Source organism: Pinus tabuliformis, chromosome Q (assembly GCF_031772625.1).
Source record: "Pinus tabuliformis cultivar Carrire ecotype Pingquan chromosome Q, CPIR1, whole genome shotgun sequence".
NCBI classification, from domain to species: domain Eukaryota; kingdom Viridiplantae; phylum Streptophyta; class Pinopsida; order Pinales; family Pinaceae; genus Pinus; species Pinus tabuliformis.
The window spans coordinates 9,142,332-9,162,375 of NC_142296.1; the positions used below are offsets into that span (position 1 = coordinate 9,142,332).

At 39.1% G+C, this 20,044-nt stretch overlaps 1 pseudogene; it reads right to left on the reverse strand.

Moving 5' to 3' along the window:
- LOC149218009 (E3 ubiquitin-protein ligase RSL1-like) overlaps positions 1-20,044 on the reverse strand; it is a 46,892-nt pseudogene that overhangs the window by 3,756 nt on the left and 23,092 nt on the right.

A 20,044-nucleotide genomic window follows, 5' to 3' on the forward strand; every position in this document is an offset into this window, starting at 1 on the left:
TCAGCGAGCATGAGCCAACAAGAAGCCAACCAACGTAATTCAGCAAGCAGTCAGCCAGCGCAAGCTAGCTTAAGCCAACCAACAACCAGCGTGGAGGACAATCAGAAAAAAATAAAAAAAATTCCAGCTTCTTAAAGTTTTTTTAGGAAATTTAAAGTTGAATCTAAGAAGTGAAGAAGCCTTTGCTGGAGAGATAAGGTATATTTATTGTTTGTAAATTTTTGGAGTAATAAGGAGATTTTATTTGAAGTTTTTTAATGGAGAGATAAGATGTGAAGAAATAAGGTATGGTTTTTATTTCTAGTTTTGAAGTGATTTTAGTTTGTAATTTTTGGAGTGACTCAATCAAGTCCATTTCAAAGTCAAGTCAAAGTTAAAGTTGTAATTGCGAAGTTTCTTCAAGGGTGTGCGAGCTTGGAATTATCATTGTTTGAGAAGTTTCAATGATAATGTTGTGAAGGTGAAGAATGATGTACTCCAGTAATTAATAAAATCATAATTTTTGTGGTGCTTGTGTCCTAGATCCGCCCAAAATTGAATAAGGGGATCTTAGGTACACCGTGTGTAATGAACGCATGTGCATGACTTGTGTTCAAATTATCTCTTTGTATTATGCTGAAACAACTACATGCACATAAGCAAGCTTAAGTCTAAGAATGATTAATCAAGCTCCTGTAATCAAGCTTAAGTACACAAGCACAAAGCGTCACATCATCGACTTGATAAAAGCAATATTCTGCAACAACATTTCACAATAGCTAATTCATGGCATCAATTTAAGGACACTACAAAATCAAGCATTTCAAGCCTAAACAACATCAACAACATTTTTTTTTTCACTTGCACATAAACCAGTTTTAAACTGAATTGTAAGGGTGCATTCTCAGTTGAAACCGACACCCACGCTTTGAATTGATAGGGAATCAATTAAACCAGGTAAATACATTAAGTCAAGTAAGTATTCAACTGAGTCATCAAGATTGAACTTGTCATTTGTCTCTTGAGTGCATTTTCAATAGTGTTCGACACCCTTCCTTTTTTAAAATCAACACATTCAGTGAGGACATTCAAGAATTCACAAAGTGTCAGTAAAGAATTCAAGCAAAGTGATCATCATCAAGCGAGTGTGAGATAAAGAGTTCAAGCAGCCAAGTTATAAAACTCTATCAAGTGTTTCAAGCATCAGCAATAAGCAACAGTACAAGCGAGCTTGAATTCACAGTGAGCAAGCCAACATGGCGACACACATTCAGTTGTCCCAAATTATTAACAATTTAATGTTATCATCAGTTGGTGACATGGTGCACATCAGAAAAACAACTCTTGTTGATATTCAAGTGCATATTCAACATGCACATGAAATGATTGAGTTCCTTCAACTAGAGTTGCAACTGCAAAGAAATGAGTTGCAAGAGAAGCATGTTGCTTCCAAGTCTTTGACCAATCCAAATGCAGCTGATCATTCAACTTCATTCATCCAACCAGCTTCAAGTGTTGAAGTTGTTCCAGTTCAACTTTCTTCCAAACCCATCATCAAGCCATGGGAAGAAATTCAAAGTAATCGAAATTGACGAGGATTAGGAGATGACAAAGATGAACACAACTTGTATATCCCCGATTATTCTAAGCCGATCAAGTTCATCAGTGCAGGATTTCTTTATCAACTACAATCAACAAGCCATGAGAAAGTTGCAGACAAACAAACATGTGTGCAAACTGAAGTTGCAGTCAAAGCAAAATGACTTCATTGTCAAAGAACCGGTCATCTGGAAGATCTTTGTTTTGACCTCCATCCTTGTCACCATTGTGGCAAGTCAAATCATTCATCAGAGAAATGCAGCAAACAACAACAATCAAGCAGATTGAAGATCGATTATTCATGGATTGATCCCTGGGAATGGTCATCCACCGTCAAAAGATTGTATAAGTTTTACAATCGCATTCACTCACACATAATGCAACCAACAATTAAGTGAAGATGGTATGCTCATACAGTTGAACGGGGAGTACACCAGTGAAATACTCCTACACCTACAGGGGGGGAATTCAGATATAATTTGGAGAAGATTGCCTCTCCTTTTAGCTGACAAAGGGGGGGAAATGTCAATGAAATTGAAAAGTGGTTGTCAGAATGAAAGTATCAACAACATCAATGAAGCAGCCAGTGGGCATCTTCATCAGCCAGTGAGTGATCATCATCAGCAAATACGCCAATGGGCATTCATTAAATTGTGTCAGTGGACACCAGATGTTGTTTTTAAGCAAAGGGCAGTTGGATCCTTTTGAAGCTTAGCACGTGATGGAGTTGTCAAGCGACATTCAGAGATAAATCAAACATGTAGCTGACTCATGGTCTCTTCATATTGCAGTTTCTTCAGCATCTAGCTTTGGCGGTTTTTCAGGCAAATGTTTTTTGAGGATCAACTTGAACTTGGAAGATGGTTCCTTGTTCGTTTTTGGATTTATCATTGGGGGGGGGGAATGTTAGCCTCACTCTCTTAAAAATCAATAATAAATCCAATTGTTAAATTAAATAAATAAAATCATGAGAATTCCTCAAACCAAGGATTCTAGTTTGGATGAGAGATTCTCTCCAACTAGCTCTCCTAAATTAGTGTGTAAGTTGAGAAATTGTCTCGACCAAGTGAGTCTAAGATAGAAGCACTATCTTAAGACCACTTACTCATGTATTTAAATGTATTATTAAATTATTTGAATAAGAGAGAATTACATGAGCATGAGAGACCACATGATGGCTCTCTGCCTTTTCCGCCAATTTATTTTTTTGTGAGTTAATTTGCTATGAATGTGGATTTATGGCTTGGTGATTCTTCTTCATATAGAAAATAGCAACTTAAGCAACATTCTAGTTTCGAAAATCAAGTTGAAGGTCTTCAAACTTCATCAATTCTCCTTCCTCCACAATTCCTTGTAACATTATAATAAAGTCAAATATATTGCAATGTAGGATTGTAGTGGGTACGTTTGTATGTTTGCAACTCTCATTTGAACTATTTTCTTTAATAAATCATTTGAATTCTCTGTTGATATTATCCTTTCCTAGTTTGTTGATACGTCTCTTTCTTGTATTGATATCTACAAATAGTGAGCACGGAAAACCAACAATAAGCCTTAGTATATCTGATTCCTTTTATTGTCTCACACATTCTTAATCCAACCCTTTTATTCTGGTAGCATTTGGTTTTCATGATAATTATGTTAATTAATTTTATAATAAAAAATTCTAATTAATTATCCCCTAGGGGGAAACTCAATTGGAAAATATCGTGAAAACGAAGTGTTATGTACCAAGAGATTCAAGATTTAAATCCCCCCGACTTACCCATGTATAAAAAAGGGGCATATGTAGGTGCCTAGGGTTATAGTGGTGGCAGTCCGAATCGACCCCATGTCATGCGAGTACGAAACCATGACCCAGTTGTCACTTCCCCTAGTCACAAAAAAAAAAAAAAAAATCTAATTAATTTCCCAAATAAAATTAGACATAAGACATAAAATATTCTAATTAATTGAAAAAAAAAAAATTCTCATAATGTATAGGCCTTAGCATCATAAAATTATAATTCTTAATTTTTTAATATAAATTATTTTTAATAAATAAAATGAAATCAATTTGATTGCGCCAAGAGGCACTCTACAATCTAGTATGGGGGAGATGTTGTAGTGTTCATAAATTATTGTAACCATCTAAATGTTGGCTCAATATGAAGGAGATGTTGTAGTGGTTGCGGTGTAGCTTCTACAACACCCGTCCATAATTATGCCTATGCTTTGATTTTGGAGCCTAACTTTTGTTCATAAGAACCTATCTTTCACTGTCATGAAGTGTTCCTCTTAGTTATCAGGCTTTTGATGACTTAAATTTGCATGCAATGCTTGTGATGAATTAATTAAGTTGCTTTGATAATGACTAAGTCTTGTCAACAACAAATTTTCAACTTATAAACACAAGCCATGATCCGGGTCTTGCGAGGAGACCCCCAAGATCTAAAAAATTGAAATGCCGGAAGAAAAAGAGGAGAATGTCCAATAAACAAAACCACAAAGAATTTTTTTTATTAAAACCAATAATAACTGTAAAGACAACATTGTGGTGAACCATCTTTCCTTTTACAAAATGTTACTTGTTACTTATAGCCTTTTTTTGTTACAATACCACGGGTAAATGCCTTGGGTGAATGAATACCATGGGTTGATGTCACAATACCATGGGAAAATACCATGGGTGGATGCCACTTACAATACCGTGGGTAAATTCCATGGGTGGATGAATAACATGGGTAGATGAATACCATGGGTTGATGCCATTTTCCATTCGGATCATTCCTCCCTCCTTAATGATGCAGGAGCATCGGAACTGACCAGCAATGTGGAAAATTGTCCACATGTTGTGGTCTGACAGGGTGAATTTTATTACTGTTTGTTCAATCTCAGTTTTACTGTAGAGGTCGATTCTTCATATAGTTTGTTATTTTATTGATAACTGCCACTGTTTTATTGAGATTTTTCTCTAATAGTAGGAGATTATGTTAGCTGTTTGTTAGAGCAATTAGTGGAGGAGATATATAAAAAAAAATGTAATAAGCAAAGAGATTTTGGGGAAAAGGGTAGCGTAGGTGTGGTGTGGCCGTTTGTGTGGGAAAAAAGCTCCAATTAAATAAGTAGACTGTGTTGTTGAATAAAACTGGAGATCGTCCTTTGTGAAAGGACGCCAAAGCTAAACTCTGTTTCATCACTGGTTATGAATAAAACAAATAGTGTTTGCGCCAACGTGTTATGATTGCTCTGCGTTCTGAATGGAATGTACATGACTCGTGTTAATGACATGCAGACTTATCCATTGACAGTTCTCTAAATCAGCTCGAACTGTGGTTTCATGACCCCTAAAATCTCGCATCAAATCCTGGAAGCTGTTGAATGTCAGTTGAGATCTTAATTAATTGATTCGAACTGCTGTGCAACGAGGAGTGATCGGTGGCGATAGAATAGACGGAATACTCATTAGTGGCGGCCAACAATTCCAGCAATTGTGTAATGGAGAACGGAAATAAAATGCCAATTTACTTTGGCCAGATAAAAAAACACAGTTAATTTTGATGGGCAGGAGATCTGATCGATCCTACTTGTTTATGTCTGTAGTGCTAATACGTTTTTAATTGCAGATTGAGGAAGCGTGGAGGGTTCCAAGTTAATTGACGCCGAAGTTTGGTACCACGTGTTCCAGGCCAGCAAAGATAAAAAAAAAACATAAAACTACAGATGTTTTACAAGTGGTGTTAAATTACATGTGTGGAAAGCGTTTTCTAGACGTGTAGTATTAGAGCGTTTTAACGCTGATGCAAACAGATTGATATTATTTATGTTGTGACAGATGTAAATAGATTGTATCAGTTGATTCAATCGACAATGGTTGTGTTTATTTGTTAATTGCAACAACACTAACGCAGTTGGAGCGTAAATGTTTTCTGCTTCGTTGAAACCAATGGGTGTTATCTTTTATGCGTTGGAAAAAGAATGCGGTGGGCTGCGCCAGTATGGAACAAGGAAAAATCCAGTTTGATGTTAAGAGAAATAGAGTGGATTGAGCTCAGTTGCAGGTGCATTATTTTGGTATCAGAGCCAAAAGATACAGGTGTTTGCAGCCAAGATGCCGCCAAGGCGAGGAATTGGTCGAGGAAGACCAGAACCAAATGCAGTCCTGATAGAAGAAGTGCGAAGACTGCGTGAATGAATGGAGACAATGGAAATAGCCCAGAGAAGAGCACCTGATGAGGGAGCTGAGAGTTCTTCCGAAGAATCTGATGAAGAAGTGGAAGCAGGAGAAGAAAACGAAACTGCCAAAGTCCTCAAGATGCTAGCAAAAGTTGGAAGCAAACCCAAGATAGAAATTCCTATGTATGAAGGGAGCTTGAATGCAGAAGAGCTCATGGATTGGATCAGATCCATAGATCAGTATTTCGATTATGAAGAGGTTGAGGAGAATAAGAGGGTGAAGTTTGCAGTCACTAGACTGAAGGGCCATGCAGTCATCTGGTGGGACGAGTTACAGACATCAAGAATGAGAAAGGGGAAATCTAAGATCAAGCAGTGGGATAAAATGGTAAGCAAACTGAAAGCCAAGTTTTTACCTAAAGACTATCATTTGAATCTCTTTAAGCAGATGCAAAATCTGAAGCAAAAAGGAATGTCTGTTAAAGAATATACTGAAGAATTTTACAGGTTAAGCATCAGAACAGGGCATGCAGAAGATGATCTGGAGAAAGTAGCCAGATATGTTAATGGGCTAAGGTATGAGATCCAAGACGAGATTAGCCTGTTAAGTTTGAAAACTGTTGAAGATGCCTATCAAGCAAGTTTGAAAGCAGAGGAGAAAATAATGTGGAAAAAGAGTCAAAGAAACAGAGGAAAGAGCTCAGCAAGAGGTAGAGGATCAGCCAGATCCAGAGGAACACAGCATCAGTTTGAAGCAGGAAGTTGAAGCAGTAGATCACCACAGATGGGTGAATCTAGTAGAGGGAGATTCGCGCCCAGAGGAAGAGGGCGAGGATGAGATGTTAGGTGTTATACCTGTGGAGAATGGGGACATATGTCGCGGGACTGTCCTCATAACAAATCAGCAAGCCAGAGGGGTGCAAATGTGGCTGAGGCAAAGCCGGAACCACCTCGACTTGTAGAGAAGGAAGAACCACCGGATGAAGGTGAATCATTGCTGCTCAGAAGAACTTTGCTGAGATCGGAAAAAGGGATTGGAGAACCTGCGCAAAGGAAGAACTTGTTCAGAACTACATGCAAATCAAAGGGTAAGTGTTGTAAGGTTATAATTGATAGTGGGAGTACTGACAATCTTGTGTCTACAGAAATGGTGGAAAATCTTGGGTTAACAAGGAGAGCACATCCTGCACCTTACAAAGTATCTTGGCTTCAGAAGGGTCACCAAGTCATCGTGACAGAACAGTGTAATGTGGAAATGCAGATTGGTACATATTGAGATGTGATTTTATGTGACATAATGCCCATGGATGTATGTCACGTGTTATTGGGGAGACCATGGCAATTCGACCGAAAGGCAATTCATGATGGAAGAAGAAATACATACACCATAGAAAAGGATGGAGTTAAACATACGTTGCTGCCAGTAAAGAATGATGCTGATAAAGAACTGCCTGAAAACAATATTATGCTGATAAGTGGCAAAGAATTGCTACAAGAGGTGGATAAAAGTGAAGAGATGCATTTCGCTATCGTAGGAAGGCCAAAGGTAATTTTAACCTCCACAAATTTAAATGATTTGCCTGAAGAAATTCAATCTGTGTTAAATAGTTACATGGATATCATTGTGGATGAATTGCCGAATGAATTACCACCGATTAGAAGTATAAGTCACCATATCGACTTAATACCAGGAGCAAGTCTACCAATTCAATCTGTGTTAAATAGATACATGGATATCAATGTGGATGAATTGCCGAATGAATTACCACCGATTAGAAGTATAAGTCACCATATCGACAGGTTCAAGAACTGATGGACAAGGGGCTGATTCGAGAAAGTCTGAGTCCGTGTGCTGTGCCAACGGTGCTTAGTCCGAAAAAGGGAGGAGAATGGCGCATGTGCACCGATTCCAGAGCTATCAACAAGATAACAGTCAGGTATAGATTTCCTTTGCCCAGGATGGATGATTTAATGGATTGTTTAAGTGGATCCAGGTACTTTACTAAGATAGATCTGAAAAGCGGGTATCATCAGATCAGAATTCGGGAAGGCGATGAGTGGAAAACAACTTTCAAAACCAACAGTGGATTGTATGAGTGGTTAGTGATGCCTTTTGGGCTCACTAATGCGCCTAGCACATTCATGAGACTAATGAATGAGGTTCTGAAAGAATATACAGGTAAATTTGTTGTTGTTTACCTTGATGATATTCTAGTTTTCAGCAAAAGTAAAGAGGAGCATTTGGAACACTTGAAGTTAGTTTTGAAAACTCTGCAGAAAGAGAAACTACTAATCAATCTGAAGAAATGTAGTTTCATGAAAGAGGAGCTGGTATATTTGGGATTTGTGATTTCCAGAGACGGTTTGAAAATGGATCCGGAAAAGGTACAAGCAATCAAAAACTGGCCTACTCCCAGTAGTGTCTTTGAGGTAAGAAGTTTCCATGGCCTTACTAGTTTCTACCGAAAATTTATAAAGGGATTTAGTCAAGTTTGTGCACCAATCCTTGAGACAATCAAGGAGGTCAATCAGCCATTTCGATGGACAGAAGCAGCTGATAGGAATTTTAATTTGTTGAAAAGAAAGATAACAGAAAAGCCTATTCTAGCCTTACCAAATTTCGAGAAAGTCTTCCAAGTGGAAACCGATGCAAGTGGAGAAGCAGTTGGTGCGGTGCTAAGCCAAGAGAAAAGGCCGATAACATATTTCAGTGAGAAGTTAAATGACGCAAAGAAAAAATATTCTTCTTATGATAAAGAATTCTTACGCTATTATGCAGGCATTAAAAAAGTGGAGGCATTACTTGCTACCGAAGGAGTTCATCTTATATTCAGACAACCATGCTTTGCAGTTTATTAATAATCAGCCAAAGCTAAATCAGAAGCACGCCAAGTGGGTGGAATTTCTGCAAAGTTTCACTTTTGTAATAAAGCATAAAAGTGGTAAGTCTAATAAAGTGGCGGATGCATTAAGCAGAGTAAGTTTTCTTTTGCAAGAATTTAAAGTGGGTGTTGTAGGTTTTGATGAAATGATAGAAATGTACAAGGATGATGAGGATTTTAAAGACATCTACACAACAGTGCAGAATCCAGTGAGCCATAATAGAAGTCAATGGATGGATTACCTTATTCAAGGAGGCCTGTTATTTAAAAGCAACAAACTATGCATTCCTAAATGTTCAATGAGAGAGAACATCATTAAAGAGAAGCATAGTGGAGGATTGTCTGGTCATTTTGGACAAGACAAAACTTTCGCTCAGGTGGATGCTTTTTATTATTGGCCTAAAATGCAAACTGATGTTAAAAGGTTTGTTGAGAAATGCAGGGTATGTCAGTATGCCAAAGGAAGGAGTCAAAATACTGGACTATATCAGCCATTTCCCATACCAGATCGACCATGGGATGCAGTGAGTATGGACTTTGTTTTTGGTTTACCAAAAACTCAGAGAGGAAACGATTCTATTTATGTTGTTGTAGACAGATTTTCTAAAATGGCTCATTTTATTGCTTGTAAAAAGACTAATGATGCCACACGCATAGCAAATTTGTTCTTTTCAGAGATTGTAAGATTGCATGGTTTGCCTGTAAGTATTGTATCAGATCGAGACACTAAATTTGTAGGGCATTTCTGGAGGACACTTTGGAAGAAACTGGGAACTAAACTCAGTTTTAGTTCAGCTTACCATCCTCAGACGGATGGACAAACTAAAGTTGTAAACAGAAGCTTGGGGAATATATTAAGAAGTTTAGTACATCAGAATCCCAAACAGTGGGATTTGGCATTAGCTCAAGCTGAATTTGCTTACAATGACACACCAAACCGAAGCATTGGAATGAGTCCATTTCAAATTGTCTTTGGAATGCATCTGAGAGGATTATATGAGATAAGAGACTTGGGGAAACAAGAAGCCAGAAGTGCAAGTGCTGAAGATTTTTCTGAACAAATGCAGAAGCTACAAGAAACGGTTAAAGGTAAACTACAGGAAAGCAGCAAGAGATACAAGCAGAGAGCAGATTTGAGAAGGAGAGAAAAAGAGTTTCAGGTAGGAGATTTGGTCATGGCATATTTGAGGAAAGAGAGATTTCCTACAAAAACTTACAATAAGTTGAAACTGAAGAAGATAGGACCCTGTAAAATCAAAAGGAAATTTTCAGCCAATGCATATGAGATTGAGTTGCCGGAAGGGATCGGAATATCTCCCATTTTTAATATTGCAGACTTGTATCCATTTAAAGAGGCAGAAATAGAGTTGCCGACTGAAACTATAGGTGATGAAGTTCAAACTGTGGATTGGGAAGAACAGGTACCAAAAACATCCAAGAAGGAAGTTGAAGCTATTTTAGATCAAAGGATATCCAAGAAAACTCGAGGACAGACATATTTTCAGTATCTTGTCAAGTGGAAAGAGCAGCCAATGGAAGATTCCAGTTGGTTGACAACAACTGAATTGCAGAAATACGACATAAATCCTGAAAGTTTTAAGAATAAATCTTTTCTTCTCCGGAAGTCTGATGCAGGAGCATCGGAACTGACCAGCAATGTGGAAAATTGTCCACATGTTGTGGTCTGACAGGGTGAATTTTATTACTGTTTGTTCAATCTCAGTTTTACTGTAGAGGTCGATTCTTCATATAGTTTGTTATTTTATTGATAACTGCAACTGTTTTATTGAGATTTTTCTCTAATAGTAGGAGATTATGTTAGCTGTTTGTTAGAGCAATTAGTGGAGGAGATATAAAAAAAAATTGTAATAAGCAAAGAGATTTTGGGGAAAAGGGTAGCGTAGGTGTGGTGTGGCCGTTTGTGTGGGCGAAAAGCTCCAATTAAATAAGTAGACTGTGTTGTTGAATAAAACTGGAGATCGTCCTTTGTGAAAGGACGCCAAAGCTAAACTTTGTTTCATCACTGGTTATGAATAAAACAAATAGTGTTTGCGCCAACGTGTTATGATTGCTCTGCGTTCTGAATGGAATGTACATGACTCGTGTTAATGACATGCAAACTTATCCGTTGACAGTTCTCTAAATCAGCTCGAACTGTGGTTTCATGACCCCTAAAATCTCGCATCAAATCCTGGAAGCTGTTGAATGTCAGTTGAGATCTTAATTAATTGATTCGAACTGCTGTGCAGCGAGGAGTGATCGGTGGCGATAGAATAGACGGAATACTCATTAGTGGCGGCCAACAATTCCAGCAATTGTTTAATGTGTTAGAGTCGGTCTTGAGCCCTCCATCAGTGATCAAAACTCTTTGCATTTGCATATGTAGGTGTCTCATCAGTGTCAATTTTTGCATCCCATTAGGCATGCCAAAAACCTGATGGAGGAGCTGGTGTGTTTTTACCCCTCTTGGCATCGCTGGATCAGGTCATTTTAGTCATTAAGCTCTTTCAAAGCTTGTCTTGTCTTGTCTTGAGGTCAATTTCCTAGGTCTAGGGTTTTGGTCAAAAATGTCTACAAGGTCACGTGTCTGAAAGCCAATGAGTGTTCAGTAAGCCAGGGGGATGTTTGTAAAGATGTTTCTTCGAAGTTTTTATCTTGTATAGTTAATTCTCACCTTGGATTTAAAAACTCTGTTTTTAAAGCCAAGGTCATTTTTGAAATTTTTGTAAAAAGTGATGAAATTTCAAAAGTTTTCAGCGGACAATATGCAACCCTGGTCCCCTTGCCTAGATCCCTCAGATGATATATCTGCAAAAAGAATCAAGTCAAAGCACTAAATGAGTCAATTTCAGGACAAAGGAAACCAAAAAGTCAATTTTATAAAGTGTCAAAGAGAAACATTAGAAAGTGGGTTTGAGCATGAAATTTTTCAAATGAAACTTATAAAAACCCAATCTCCCTCCTTTCACTCTCATTGTGCATCCAAGACACTTGCAAGAGAAGTTTGAGTGAGTGATAGAGTGAAAGGAGCGAAAGTAGAGCAAGTGACAGGCGCGCGACCCGTCAGGCTAGGTGCGCGACCCGTCAAGTGCGCGCGACCCGTCAGAGGGTTTCCTGCAGTGCAAATTTTCAACGGGCGCGACCCGTCAGGCCCACGCGACCCGTTGGGCGAGGTGCGCGACCCGTCAAGCCAACCTCCCTTCAAACCTATTTCAAATTTGCTCAAACGCCCTCCAAGCCATCAAATTGCTTGAGGTAGGTTCCCTAATCTTGGTTATGACTGCTGGTAATGGTTGATGGATATTATGAATGTGTTTTTAATGATCGAAATGTACAAGAGCAAGACCTCCATATGGCTGTATGTTACATTGTAAAAGTGTGCTAGGGTTTATTGCTGTTTCATGGTTTTTCCCCTTGTAATTATTTTCCTCATTCCCATTTCATTTTCCCTATATTTCCATGTCAATTTCCCTTTTAAATTTGTAAAGAAAATAAAACCTACCCCTTTTCCCTAAAAAATAAAAATCAAGCCCTAAACCCTACCCCTCATAATACCTATGTAAACACATGAATTTGATGATGCATGTGCAGTGATGTTTGCAGTGTATTTCCCTAAATTCCCTGTTATATACATGTATTCCCATTTTCCTTGTAAAAATGCCCCTCCCCTAACATTTCCCTCATGTTCCTTGTCCCCTTGAAACAGCATACAAATCAGCATTTTATAAAGCAGAAGCAGCAGTACATTTTGTCCACTTTGCTCTTTTAAACATGTCAGAAACCGAAACCTATGAGCAAAGTGATGACCAGTCATCAGCTTCAGAGATTGAGGTACAGAGGAGGCCTCATAAGGGTGGAAAGGGTGGACATCATAAGCGAGAGGAGCCCACCTCTTTAGCAGAGTTACAGGCTTGTCCTATGGCAGTCACATGTTTTCAGTATATGTCTTGTTATGAGTTCTGTGAGAGGATCTCTCGGATTCAGCACCACAGAGAGTTGGCTCGCCTATTTGTTTTGCACTTGCATGATGGACATGTCAACCTTGCAGGGGTGGACTTTACATTGACACCCGAGGTGATCTCACATGCCACAGGGATACCTAATGTTGGGGAGGTGTGGAATAAGCGCAAGGTGTTGGATAATGTTCACTTTGAGCCTTTTGTCCGGCCACCATTCATGAGACATTTAGCAGGTGTGTTTCCATTCAGGTTTCTCAGGAGCGAGTATGCTCCCATGATGAGGCTCATCATGCACTATTTTACCTGTGAGGGCAGATTTTCACAGGTATATTCATATCATATTCGCCTCTTGATGCACTTCACCCGAGTGAGGATGATGAACATCCCTATTTTTTTCTATCAGAACATTCAGAGGATGGTGCCCATATTACAGAGGAAGAGCCCGGCACAGTAGTATAGGAGCCTGTACCATTATGGTTTTATTCAGCTTGTAGTATTGCATCAGTTGACTCAGCAGGGCATCTCATGGGAGGAGTTCATCTCTCGTGAGCTTTTCACAGCACCACCACCACCACATCCTGAGGTTATTCATGAGGAGGGAGGACCATCACAGCAGCATGACATCCCCGTCACTAGACATATCAGCTCCTCACCTTTGGTTACTTATCAGAGAGGCCAGAGGGCCTTATTTGCAGCAGCCAGGCGAGTATTATCTCCACACCAGGTGGAAGGGGTCTCGCCTTCTTCATCGGCTCAGCAAGTGTTATCTCCACATCAGGTGGAAGGGGCCTCGCTTTCTTCAGCAGCACAGGTACCAGGGATGGGCAAACAGCCCAAGATTGATGAGGGACCATCAGGTGTTCCGGATATAGAGCTTATTGATCTTGATGTCAGTTCTCCTAGCCGAGAGGAAAAGGAGATCATTCAGCACCTCAGAGCTGAAAATGATGCCTTGCAGAGGAGATTAGAGGGGGCACAATGGACCATCGCATACCTCGAGCAGCGCAACAAACAGTTGGATGATGAGCAAGCACTTGATGAGCTGTGGAGGATTCATAGTGACCGCACTTTGAACCGGAGAAGATCCGGTGATCTATTGCCCGCTGAGCGAGAGTCCATGCTCATCTAGGTAAATGCACACTTGGAGAGGCTGTTGGCTAAGGCCAACCAAGAGAAGAAATTGTTGAGGAACATGAAGAACCATTATTGGGCAGGAATGCATGTGTGCAAGGCAAAAATGAAAATGTTTCAAAGGCGGTTGACCGAGGCACTAAAATGGAGAAAGAGGCCAAATCCCCTCTGTATCTTGGCTGAGGCTTCACTCAAGGATCAAGGCACTAAATAGCCTAGCCACAGCACAAATCCCAAGAAATTTTGAGAATTTTGGGTGAATTTTGGCATTTTCAGGCAATTTGCAGGTTTTTCCCATTAACGGGTCTCACCTCCGGCGCGACCCTTCATCATGGCAACTCCTTTTGACAAAAACTCAGCATTTCCAGATTTTTCATGCAAAGTTACATATGCTCATGGATGGACTTGAGATTTGGTGAAGTTTTGGGCCTTCAAAAAGTCAAAAAACTAGCAAAAAATGACTTTCTACCACTTTTTTGAACTGCAGAAAGCAGTCTTAGGAGATTTGATTTTTGACAGGGAAAATGAACTCCAAATTCACAAACTCCAGTTGGGTTGGAAAGTAGACTCACAGACCTTTCCAACAAGCCCACTTTTTCTCAATTTGGCCACCTGCAAGTGCCCCAAACATGGCTCCAAAGGCGCGCGACCCGTCAGGCAGGGGCGCGCGACCTGTCAGGTAGTTTTGTCTAGAAATGCACTGTACAGCTCGAAAAAGCACAGTTTGACCCAGTTTGACTTTTTGGGATGAAATGTGATTCTATTTGATGTAATTATTGTACTTTTTAGATACTTTTACACTTATGTAACACTTCTAGAAGATTCATTCATGAAAAAGGTGAAAATTAAATGAATGAATTGGTTTCCTAACTTATAGAGGCAAGTTGTTTTGACTGCCTAGTTTGTAGTGCTTAGTTTAGAAGTGGTTGAAACAGCTCCTAGGATAGTGAGCTCGACCCATGGAGGCAGGGAAAGAGGTTGGATGATCTATATTATGTACTTTCTTGCTCATTTTCATGGTTGGACTCTTGAGGGAGAAGCTATCATTGTATTATTCACTGTATCTCTGCAATTTTTGGCTAAGGAAGACCAGGGTTTTGCAATCCTCTTTGGGATTCTTGTGGACTCATGTGTTGATGGTGTGTTTCTCAATGTACTTGTAAGCTTGTTATGTGATTCATTTCCTTTATTTTACTTCTGCACATTAAACAAATGAAGTGTTAAAGTAAGAATTCATGCCTGCCATGCTCTGCTTTTAAGTTTGTTTAATTTCAATGTTTTCTATTGTCTAAAGAGAATTCAAAGTTATTGTTTGCTCTCTTTAGCTCTTCATCTTTCTTTCCTGACCATCCACCTCAGTTAAAGGCATCAACACTGTCTCCTACCTCACCCCAAAGAACCCCCTGCAGAAACTGTGTCCAATCCCCGCACCCAAAATTGCCATCCCCTCAATCTGCCACCAAAAACCCAAAAAACCCCAAATCAACCCTTTTGATCAGTTTACTAGCCTAATATCAGTGTTACCTTATTGGTCATCTCATATATTGAAGATTTTACCGAGATAGACCGGAGAGAGCCTTCTCCTGCCCCGTAGGGCTAGCTACGAGGCTAAATGGTTTGATGTTGCCTTGAGGTTTACCTTTCTCAGCCTGAGGTGAAATTTCAAGCGCTAACATAATGGAGAACGGAAATAAAACGCCAATTTACTTTGGCCAGATAAAAAGACACACAGTTAATTTCGATGGGCAGGAGATCTGATCGATCCTGCTTGTTTATGTCTGTAGTGCTAATACGTTTTTAATTGCAGATTGAGGAAGCGCGGAGGGTTCCAAGTTAATTGAACGCCGAAGTTTGGTACCACGTGTTCCAGGCCAGCAAAGATAAAAAAAACGTAAAACTACAGATGTTTTACAAGTGGTGTTAAATTACATGTGTGGAAAGCGTTTTCTAGACGTGTAGTATTAGAGCGTTTTAACGCTGATGCAAACGGATTGATATTATTTATGTTATGACAGATGTAAATAGATTGTATTGGTTGATTCAATCGACAATGGTTGTGTTTATTTGTTAATTGCAAAAACACTAACGCAATTGGAGCGTAAATGTTTTCTGCTTCGTTGAAACCAATGGGTGTTATCTTTTATGTTGGGTCCCTATAATACTAGTGATTACCCCATTACTATTGTAGTTATACCCCCTATTTATATTGTTGTGCCCCTATTACCCCCATATTGTTATTTCTGTGCCCCATAGAATCCCTCTATTGTTATTTTTGTGGCTTTATATTATTATTGTTAGGTCGGCTGGATTATATTGTGACTCCTTAGACTCCTATATATAGAAAGGAGGTTTTGTCATTTGTATCATCCAAGAATTGTTCATTTATGTAATGTAAAGGAGGTTGCCCCCTCGAAGAGGCTGAATTCTAAGGCGTGGATCTATCTTTTCTATCTTTTCTTGAGCTGGTTTCATAACATTTGGTATCAGAGCTTTGGATTCTAGGGTTTCGCTGCTCCAAACAGGTCATCGTGGCATTTTCGCTATAACTTTTGTTCTGTGATGTTTCAGAAGTCGCAAAAAAAACCCATTTGAGAAGAATTGGCGATGAACCTTGGGTCCAAATTTCAGAGCTTTTCGCGCGATATTTTCGGAGATATGATCTGAGGAAGTTGGCCTTTTTGCAGACTCCTGAATTACATTCAAAACAGGTGACCTGGGGAAAATCGTCATAACTCTCTCTCTGAGGATCGGATTGAAATTTCGTAAAAAGGTACAGAAAGAGGACGGACTTTAGTTTCTTGTATGTGTGTTTCAGATTCAAAGGTTGAAACAGTGACTCGTGGCACGTCGTACAAGTTCGCTCTACTGAACCAGTCTAAAAGCAAGTCACTGTGGGAGATTTCACATAACTCTTCCTTGGAGAATCCAATTTGGCTCAGACTTGTGGCATTGGAAAGAGGACGCAGAAGGCTACTACAGGTAGCAATTTCAGAATTGGATGATTCGAAATTACAGAGATACATCAGATTCAATATCAGGCTTCTATAAAGTGAAAAAAGGTGTGTAGTTTTTTTTTAATTTTTGTGTAAGCTTGGTTTAACGGAATTCAAAGGGCATAGTAAAGCATTATTATCGGTAACTGATGCCCCGAGGAAAGAAAATGCAAACACCTAGTAAGGAACCTGAAAGCTCTAGCATGACTCATGAAGAAGAGGAAGAAATGCTACATGATATATCAAAATTACAAGAACAAGTGCAACAAATGTCACGCTCACAAAAGCTAACAGAAGCTAAGATAAATGGCGTGGAATCTAAGATAAAGGGCATGGAAGCTAAGATGGATGGCATGGACGCTAAAATTGATGGCATGGATGATAAGATGGATGAATTGAAGAAGTTGCTACAAGAAAGGGTCACTAATGGTGAAAAGGTAGTAAAGGAAACTCATGATGAGAACAAAAGAAATGTTAATCATGATTCCATAGACTCTAATGTTGGATCGAAGACTCACCATGTTCCAAAAATCGATATGAGGAAGTTTGATGGCAAGGATCCCGCCACATGGATATTACAGATGGAGCAATTCTTCGATCTCAATAATGTGCAAAACACACAAAAGGTACGTATGGCAACTTTATATTTGGAACCAAATCAGTTTGTATGGTATCAATGGCTTTGTTCTCGTAAACAATTTATCACTTGGGCAATTTTTACGGAAGAATTGATAGCACATTATGAGGATACAAAAAGCAACACTTTTTTTAGCCAATTGATAAGTCTCAAACAAAAGGGTTCAATAATGGAGCACATTGAGGAGTTCCAAAAATTGAACATAAGGGTAAAAGATATTCCAGAGGAGCATAGGATTGATGTGTTCATAGGGTCTTTAAAGGATAATATCCAACATGATGTGCGCCTTTGGGAACCTGATTCATTAGAGAAGGCATTCAGGTTAGCAAGAAAAATGGAAAGCAAAATTATGGCAACTAGGAAGCATACCACTCACAACTATAAAGACGGAAGTGTTGTTGCCCATAGTCTTCCACAACCTACAAGGTTGACACCACAACAATTGGAAGAAAAAAGAGCAAAAGGGCTTTGTTACAATTGTGATAGCAAATACACAAAAGGTCATAAGTGTGCTGAGAAGAAATTATTCTACATAGATTGTGAAGAGGAAGAAGAAAAGGAGCAAGAAAGGTCAAAAGAAGAGGATATATTCCAGGAACAAAGCCTAGATGAAGAACAAATAAATCCGACCATATCTTGTAATGCATTGGCGGGAATTACCACTCCTCAAACCATCAAGATAGAAGGACAAATCAAGAAGAAAAAGGTAATAGTGTTGATTGATTCAGGAAGCACCCACAATTTTATTCATTGTAGGGTAGCAAAAGAATTGAATTGCTTCCTATATCCAGCACCAGAGTGTCAAGTGATGATTGCAAATGGAGGAACAATAAATTGTTCTGGAAAGTGCCATAATATCAAGCTATCCATGGGAGAATATGTATTGACTAGCCCAATGCTTTCCATTCCAATGGGAGGTGCTGATGTTGTACTAGGAGTCCAATGGCTACAATCCTTGGGTACAATAGCTTTTAATTTTCAAGAACTTTTCATGAAATTTTCTATGGAAGGAAAGGAAGTTGAATTAAGGGGTATTGCAGGGAAACCAGGAAAGATAATCAGCTCTAATGGCATGACAAAGCTTCTAAAAAAGGAGCAAAGAGGTGTAATTGCACAATTATGTTCGCTAGATGTTTCCACATTGGAATCATCTATTTCTCCAGATCTCCAAAAAGTCCTGGACAATCATTCCAAGGTATTTGAGACTCCCAAAGGTCTCCCACCTATGCGTGATCATGATCATGCTATTCATCTGATTCCAGGAAGTGTTCCTCCAAACATCAGGCCGTACAGATATCCATATGTCCAAAAAAGTGAAATTGAACGTATGGTTGCAGAAATGCTAGAGGCTGGTATAATTCAACCGAGTCAAAGTTCTTTCTCAGCTCCAGTAGTATTGGTGCACAAGAAGGATGGATCATGGCGCATGTGTCCAGATTATAGGGAGCTCAACAAGCTCACTATTAAAGATAAGTTCCCCATTCCTGTTATTGATGAATTACTGGATGAATTGCATGGATCAATTTACTTCACCAAGTTGGATCTTCGTTCGGGATATCATCAAATCAGAATGAAGATTGAAGACATTCCGAAAACAGCATTTAGAACTCATGAGGGTCATTATGAATTTTTGGTCATGCCTTTTGGCCTTACCAATGCACCTTCAACATTTCAAGGTTTGATGAATTCAATTTTCAAACCATTCCTTAGAAAATTTGTGTTAGTATTTTTTGATGATATACTAATCTACAGCAAGTCTTGGAAGGATCATGTTGAACATGTTGACAGGGTGCTACAACTATTGGAGGAGAAACAATTATATGCAAAAAGATCCAAATGTTTCTTTGGAGTCCAGGAGGTGGAATATTTGGGTCATATTGTATCTCATGAAGGAGTTAAGGTAGACCCTAGCAAAATTAAAGCCATTAAGGAATGGAAAATCCCCACATCCATAAAGCATCTGCGAGGATTTCTTGGGTTGACAGGGTATTATCGCAAGTTTGTTAAGAATTATGGGAGAATAGCAGCACCTCTAACAACATTATTGAAGAAAGATTCATTTTCATGGACTTCGGAAGCAACAAAGGCCTTTGAACATCTTAAAGAGGCAATGTGCCAAGCACCGGTCTTAGCTACACCGGACTTCACAAAAACCTTTATTGTGGAATGTGATGCTTCAGGAAATGGAATTGGTGCTGTTCTAATGCAAGATGAAAGACCCATTGCTTTTGAAAGTCGTCCAATCAAGGGAAAGTTTTTAAGCAAAGCTATTTATGAGAAGGAAATGTTGGCAATACTCCATGCACTTAAGAAATGGCGACCCTACCTAATGGGAAGACACTTCAAGGTAAAAACGGATCATGATAGCCTTAAATACTTTTTAGAACAAAGATTATCCTCTGAAGAGCAACAAAAGTGGGTCACAAAGATGTTGGGTTATGACTTTGAAATCATCTACAAAAAAGGGAAGCAAAATGTGGTGGCAGATGCACTCTCAAGAAAGGATGAGGATGTGGAAGCATTGTTGTGTGCCATTTCTATTATCCAACCAGATTGGATAAACGAAGCAAGGGAGGAATGGAAGAATGACGAAGAAGTGTGGGCACTTATTCGAAAGCTACAACAAGATTCCAGTACTTCTGATACATTTAGCTGGCAAAATGATTCGTTATGGTACAAAGATCGCTTATACCTCTGTAAGAATTCCCA